We start from the raw sequence: 7624 nt of genomic DNA, 5'->3' as shown, positions 1-7624 counted from the left end.
CGGTTTTTATTAAGATCGGTTGCCTTGAATTATATCCGTCAACAGCTTCCTTGAGAGACTGAAAAATGGAAGAGACGTCGAAGCTGCAATTATTTTCAAGGAGGACGTAGAAATTAATCTTTTAAAATCGTTTTAGTAATTATTTCAACGTACTCGGTTAGGAAGTCACCGAAGTCAGAGAACACGAATTATAAAAGCAATAAACATGGTTACCACGATTGACTTGGATTATAATGTTGGAAAATCATATTTTTTCTCTTTCAGTACAGTGCGAAATAAATAAGTTCTTTTACGTGGCACATCACTTAACAAAATAAACTCATAAAAAGTGCTGATAATTTTTCACTGGCTTAGCTTTAAGTTTCTCTATAGTTGATTATGAGCATGTGAGATATGAAAACGTTGAGTGCATCCAGGAGCGCTCACTAAGAGCTTAAATAGCGGTTAAATGTGATTGTTGGTTGTAAGGATGAGAAATATGAATTTTTATTAAAATCGTCATTAAACGAGCGATGAATAAACATTAATTTTAACATTTATACCTCAATGATTAATATCGTGATTTTCGTATAAATGTATAAAAATTATTAAAAGTATAAATTTATATGTGTTTTAATTTATTGATTGAACAATGTTTGCAAAGAAATACAAAGAATTACAAAGTCGCATCTTCTAAAAATTTAGTTGTAATATAACATTTTGAGAGTTATGTTTATGTTGTCAAATATATATAATTTTTCGTTACGTTTCTAAATACGAGAGATTATCTACGTCCGCCTCTATCTAGTATGAAAGTTGACATAACTTATTACGAGAGTATTAAAGTCGACAACTATTACTTATTAATTTTGTAAGTTTACATCAACTCGTAAAAAGCGCTGACAATTTTTTGTCTATAAATAATTTAAAATTTACATTATGTAAATGTAAAATGTTCTTTTACTTAAGATATATTATTTAAAACAAATATATTTCTATTAAAATATACGTATTTTTTTATGAACAAAAGGTTACGTATTATTTGTAAAGTAAAATCAATAGTGTGTTTTCTTGCAATCTTTAGAGGAAAGTCGCTGGTACCGACATATCACTTTATTTTTAGACAATATTTCTTAAACAAAAGATAAAAATAATACTTAAAAAATATAAGTGCAAACTAAAAAGTCTTCTATCAGATAGAGCAAGCAGTTTTTATAATACTGTTTAAAAAAATTAATTATTGCAATTTTGCAATAATTAATTTTTTCATAAGATAAGCAAAAATGAGCGTCTGACAAAATATGCTCCAAAACCTATATATTTTGGTGTTTGTAATTCAATAGTGTTTATTGTCAAGAATATCACAGTGTGAATCTTAAAACTTGATCTACACTTTAAATGTTAAATGTTAAAGAATGAAATTTAAATTTCTTGAGTTAAATAATATATTGTCATTTTTAACTTTCAAGTGTATCAAATGTATTATTTTAATTTAAAGCACGTGATTAAAAAACAATCAGTCAATCCATTTCTGTGATTGAATTACTTAGTTTCAAAGTAAACAGCATATTAATGTATGCACTTGGTAAATAATAAATTAAATTTGAGTACATTTTTAAATTTAGTACATTTTTTTTAGTTGAATTATTTAGTTGAATTATTCCATTATTTCAGTTAAATTAATGTCTGTATTGAGTAAGAACAGTGGCTACATGTTATAGGAATTCTAGGTTCTATTCTCTAGGCTTCTATAGAAATGATGAAAAATCTCTCAAATTGAGTATAATTTGACATTATGAATTTAATAATGCAGTATACCTTTTTAAAACATTTTTATTTTATTACAATTGTTGTATTTATATTTTGGTAGAAACTGTTCACTCATAATTTTAACGCGGTAGTCCAGAACGGCAAGGATTCGTGCAAAATCTCAGCCTCTGGAGCGCACCTGCGTATCAATCCGTGTCCTCGAGCGTGAACTCGACGGGCAACTTTGAAGGCGCGTTGCCGGGCCGGCGTATCGAAGAAATTAACGAAGCGGCGCGTTTTTTCGCGAATCCTTCGCCGACCGATTTCGCCGCCGCGTAGGAGGGATAATGGTCGGCGTCATCGTCAAAACACGTCTCGTCCGCGTCGTGCCGCGCGTTGAAAATCGATTCCGTGCAGAACGGCATGGCGGCGGCGAAGGAGCGTCGCTTCTTGCCGTCTCCGGCTCCGATTCTGCTTCGTGGGGCTGTGGGGAACCGTTAATCGTGTATAGTGTATACCATACGCAGGGAAGGGTCAGGTTGTCGGATGACTCCGCAACCTGAACGCGAACAACCTCTATGCATCTATTCGACTCGCACTTCTCTTTCTCTCTTTCTTGTCGCGCCACTGCGCGAGAGAACACATGGAACACCGATGTTTCTTTCACACGTACTAGCCTCCCACGATTCGCAGTGAGGTTCGCTGCTGAATGAGGTATTCTCGTCAATGGTTACAGCGAAGAGCGCGCAGATACGACATAAAACACAAATACAATACATACGTACACTCGATGACTAACGAACTATGATGCTGTAGGGAAGGAGATCTTTTTACATACAAGTACTTCTGTTATATGCCGATCATCCTTTCGTTATCATCATTCGTGCGCGAATTTTGTCTCTCTCGTGTATTTTCACTTAAGTATTCTCGTCGTTTATTATGACCTATTTATTGCAGTCATGTAACGCTGAGATGTCAAAAATACAATATTGTAAAAAATTCTCTGCTTATATCGAAATAAATTAATTTCTGTCTCATGCTATCACCTACATTTAAATAAGTAAATAATACACGAATAACGATTTTTCGACGATTTAACGAATATATGAATTAATAAATTACTATAAATTTTAATCAACCGTCAAGAGATTTATTTTCACTGAAAGCGTATATGGGATGCATATAAATTAAATTATATGAGACTCACATTAATGAAGGAAATTGGAGAAGAGAGTTATTGGCACATTTTGCAAGTCCACACACTCTACCAAATGCAAGCACCGGCGCGATATCAAAAAAGACTCATTTAGCTTGATGCGTGACGCAAGAAAGAAATTCATATGATTTCTCGCTTCTGACGTCATAATCCAATATAGCTGCAGTGACAGACCAAGAGTCTTAAATCCAAGTGACGCGAAACTTTTCACGGCGAGAAAAGAAGCGTACTCGCTCTCATGCTGAGAATATGAATATATATAAAGGTGATGGTTAAGGAGAATATTACATTAAAGTGGCATATGAGAGGAATGTGTCGATTTTTATCGAAATTTTAAATTCTTTGCTCTACGTTTTGAAGAAATGATACTTGGATCGTATTCAATATCACGCGTGGCATCTATGGAACGTCTTACACACACACACACACACACACACACACACACACACACACACACACACACACACACACACACACACACACACACACACACACACACACATATATCTACGTACATATTTCTTTTTAGAATGGAATATATATATTTGCGTAATGTTCGAGCTTATAACCGAAGACAAACGATACGATATTCAGACACGCGAGAAAACTATTAGCATTTTTTGTAACAATTTCTGGTTACGTTATCCGGGTAATATTCTGATAGAGTATATACCTACAGTGTCTTAAATGTTTTAAATTAGAAATAGCACGGTTATATTCGACGCGTGAAGAATACGCGATAAGATATTATTTATGATTAGCACATGATTTATGAGACTTTATACTTCCATACTTTCAATTACATTTTGAGAACAACGGTTCATACCTGGAAGAAATCTCTGGTAAAATCTTAAATTGTATTGTATAACCTTACGAAATGCAACATATGGCGCACAAATTTATAATAGATCTAACTTTGCGAAATAATACTCTAAATGTAGCAATTTATCATAAATAATTGGTAAAGATTTAGTATCTTCTTAACAATGGGCTTGGTCGAAAAATTAGGGCTCTTGTAACTTGTAAATTTTGGGCCGTTTGATGAAAATACGGTTTCTGTTAAATTTCCAATTATTAATTTCGTATTATTGCAACGAAATGTGTTATTATATTACTGTATAATAATAATTATTATGTCGTAAGTAAAGGATTTTGCGGGATTTAATTCGTGAAAGGTCGTCATATAAAAAGTTACGCTCCGTCAGTCGCGTCTGAGCAAAATGTTGTAATGCTTTCACAGACTCAAGCCAAGTTCTATAGTAAACAAAAGATTTACGTGAACACAAGATTCACGTAAATCTGTCGACATGAAAAGCAGACTGCCTTAAGGACGAGAATAGAATGGGAGAGAAAGATTTATATAAAATTATATAAGACTGAAATATATTGTATATAAGCAACAGAAAGAAAACGAGAAATATCTGAAAGAACTAAATTCTTAATAATTACTATAATACAATTTATATAATATATTAAAAATAAATTTTTGTTTATTTCTTTATATTTGTCATAAATTATAATGTATATACATACTTGTGTACAGCAAAATTTGTTGAAACTTTTACAGCTAACAAAAGTGAGCAAAGTCAAGTTGCTGGGGTGGGTAAAAAATTCACAAAATTATATTTAAATACAAAATACAAAATATTCTAAAAAAATTATTCAAATGTAAAATACAAAATGCTCTCAATAAAATAAAAATGTATTTAAATACGTATTTTAAATACATGTCTTTCAAATACTGCCCACCCCTGGTTTTAAGTGGATTTTCACTGCTTTGAAGTTAGTCTGTCTACTCTTACATAAAGGAGTGGACTATTTCATTTGATTAATCGAAGTGGTCGCATCTATCATAATATCTTGAGACACATAAGAGACATAAGAGATAGAATAAAATAATTAAAAATAAGGTTAATAGATTGATAGCTCTGTTCAAAATCTGTCTCCGTAGGTTTTGTGTTATCTAGATTTGGAAAGATATTATTCTGCCATTATTCTAACCTTCATATTCACTCCTTTTTGGAGTAAATTTTTCACTCCAATTATCGAATGGATTTTACATTCCCATCTTGCAGTAAAATCGGGCAGTAACATTGACGCAACTGTCACTAATGCCTGTATTGAAATTTCAATTGAACGCAGTGAAATCATTTCATTGCTACAGATTTAGAGTGTTGTCTGTAACGTTTATAGATTTATTTAGTCTTTTATTCATAGCTGTTGTCTAATTTTATATTATCTTATTTTTAATTAATATTTTATATTCCATATGCATTTTATTCTTTTACTTGTTTGAATTTCAATTGTTCAAACAAATAAAGTGCTTATGACGCGATTAGTTAAAAGCCAAACTCGCGTTTCGTAACTAGGAAACACTAATTCCGAATGTATGTAAATCATCCAGGCATACCTGCCGCGTCGAATCATCTATCTTCGGGAACTTTCCGTTTGCTCGTGGCGCAAGAACAGCAAAGGATGAACTTCAAGAGCAACATCAATCTGAGATCTACGGCGAAGTTAAGCGAAAAAGTTCGATGCTCGCGAAATGAATTCGAACGGAGTAACGTAGGCGTAACGCGTTCCCGCTTGGGAGAAACGATCGAGAGCGCGACGGGCAGAGGTACCTTTAACCAAAGAACCATGGCTGGTTTGAAAAGAAGGCGAATAGTGATGGGAGAAAGAGAGAGAGAGAGAGAGAGAGGTGCGGCACGGGGTGCACAGAGATTTGCAATCATGCGAACGGAATAATTGCACTCAGGGAATTAACGTGCATCGAGTATAGGGGACAAGCCAGTGTAATTGTTGGCGCTAATTAATTAATAGCTTCGAGTCCGGCTGATTAGACAAACGAATGCGCAAGCAGCACCCGAGAAAGGACAGAAATACGATCGTTCCTCTTTTGTATTTTTCCTCTCGCGTTTCAGAGTGGGCTGGTGCGAAATAAGATATATGATGAAAAAATTGCCAAATCAACCGGAAAATTATTGACGAATTGTGAAGAATTAGCATTTCTTTATTAATATAGGATATTCTTGAATTTTTGTCCGTTGGAATAATAAAGAAAGAATAAAGGACGGTATCTCTTTTGCCAATAATTAAATTCCTTTAGAAAGTGACAGATTCGAAGTTCGTTGAAAAGCTAAAAGTAAATCGCGAGCGATACAAACTGCACCTGCTGTTTGTGCTCGTTGAATCTGAAATGAGCATCAATATTTTATCGTAAATTACTTTTCATCTTAACTATAAAAAATGTAACTCGCGAGAGCAAGATTTAATTTGATAAATTCGCACGGTCTGCTTAAAAGCGAATTTATTTTTATGATCGGAACGGCCGCGCGAATCCAACGCGGATATTAAATTACACGCGGATATTAGTTAACACTAGACCTTTTATTCTTATCGTTCCGTCGTTCCGTTCAATCGTTAGGCCATCGTCTTTACAAAAGCGGACCTTCGCAGTAACAGGCAGGTTCCTCTAGCTCAGCAAATTATTAACAATCAGGCAGGTGTTTGCGCGGTTCACGAGATTTGCTAACAAGGCGGCATTTTCGAGGTGCGGACTTGAGGCATATAATTATATCCCTGCCTCCCTATGCGTATGCATGTTTCGATACCAACCTCTTCTATACAGGGTGTGCCGATCGCCTGGATAACTGAACGATGCCTTTGAGCCGTGTACTCGTTGTACTCTTTCTGGCAAAATATAGGGAACACGAATATAAATTCTTATTTGAACGTCGACGTATATTGTCGGTGTGTATCGTGTTTTATTTTTATTATATTATATTTTTATTAGGATTTAAAACGAATTGTGAGAAATACGTAAATTTTTATTTGAAAAGCATATAAATATGAATTTATATGACAACAGATATATAGAATAATTTGCGTATTGCTAATTCGCTAATTCCTATTGTACTATTATATTGGAAAATCAAACTCGTAAACTAATAATTATTCCGATTTTAATCGGAATTTATATTTATGAAAAATCGATCTGTGTGTGTGCGGAATGTAAACGATCGAGTATGGAGTACGAAGAGGGTTGGCTCGAGTGCAAGGAACAGCAGAGAAATGCCTATTGCCGTACGAACGGATAGAAGAGTCCTCGATGCAATGCCTTCAGCAATTCTGCAAATCAATTTGCAATACGCGGAACAGGCACGCTGGGCTCAGTGGCTGGGCGGTTGCTCGCAGGTCCAGGGACGTCTGTCGGCTTCATAAATTGTTACTCGTTACGGTCGTCATTACGCTTGCCTGGAAGAGATTCTACGCTATTGCACGACTCCACCAGCCTAACTAAAGCTGTGGCTCGCGCGAATCGGTAAGTCGTTACGATCGTTGCTCTGTCGAAGTCTGGCAGGCAGACATGGGACTTTCTAAGTGTAGAAGCGAAGTTTCCGGCACGTGAAGGGACATATTAGCGCGACGTACATACGTACATATTAAGCGTAGAAAATCTAAGTACAAGGTCTAAGGTGTACCTTACTGTTACAGCTGGGCGCCGTCCAATTTGGCCACCCTGTACACTGTCCGTTGCAGCGCCCGGTTGGCCGCGGCGTGAAACCGGTGGGTATGATTACCCACTTTAGTTAACGATCTTCGTAGCCCCATGGCAGTTCCGAAAGGTCAGAAAGAAAACCGCAAGGAGATCGGCAGAACGGAGAGAGAGAGAGAGAG

This window comes from Trachymyrmex septentrionalis, unplaced genomic scaffold (assembly GCF_001594115.1).
Source record: "Trachymyrmex septentrionalis isolate Tsep2-gDNA-1 unplaced genomic scaffold, Tsep1.0 scaffold87, whole genome shotgun sequence".
Taxonomy (NCBI): domain Eukaryota; kingdom Metazoa; phylum Arthropoda; class Insecta; order Hymenoptera; family Formicidae; genus Trachymyrmex; species Trachymyrmex septentrionalis.
This window is presented reverse-complemented; position numbering follows the sequence as displayed.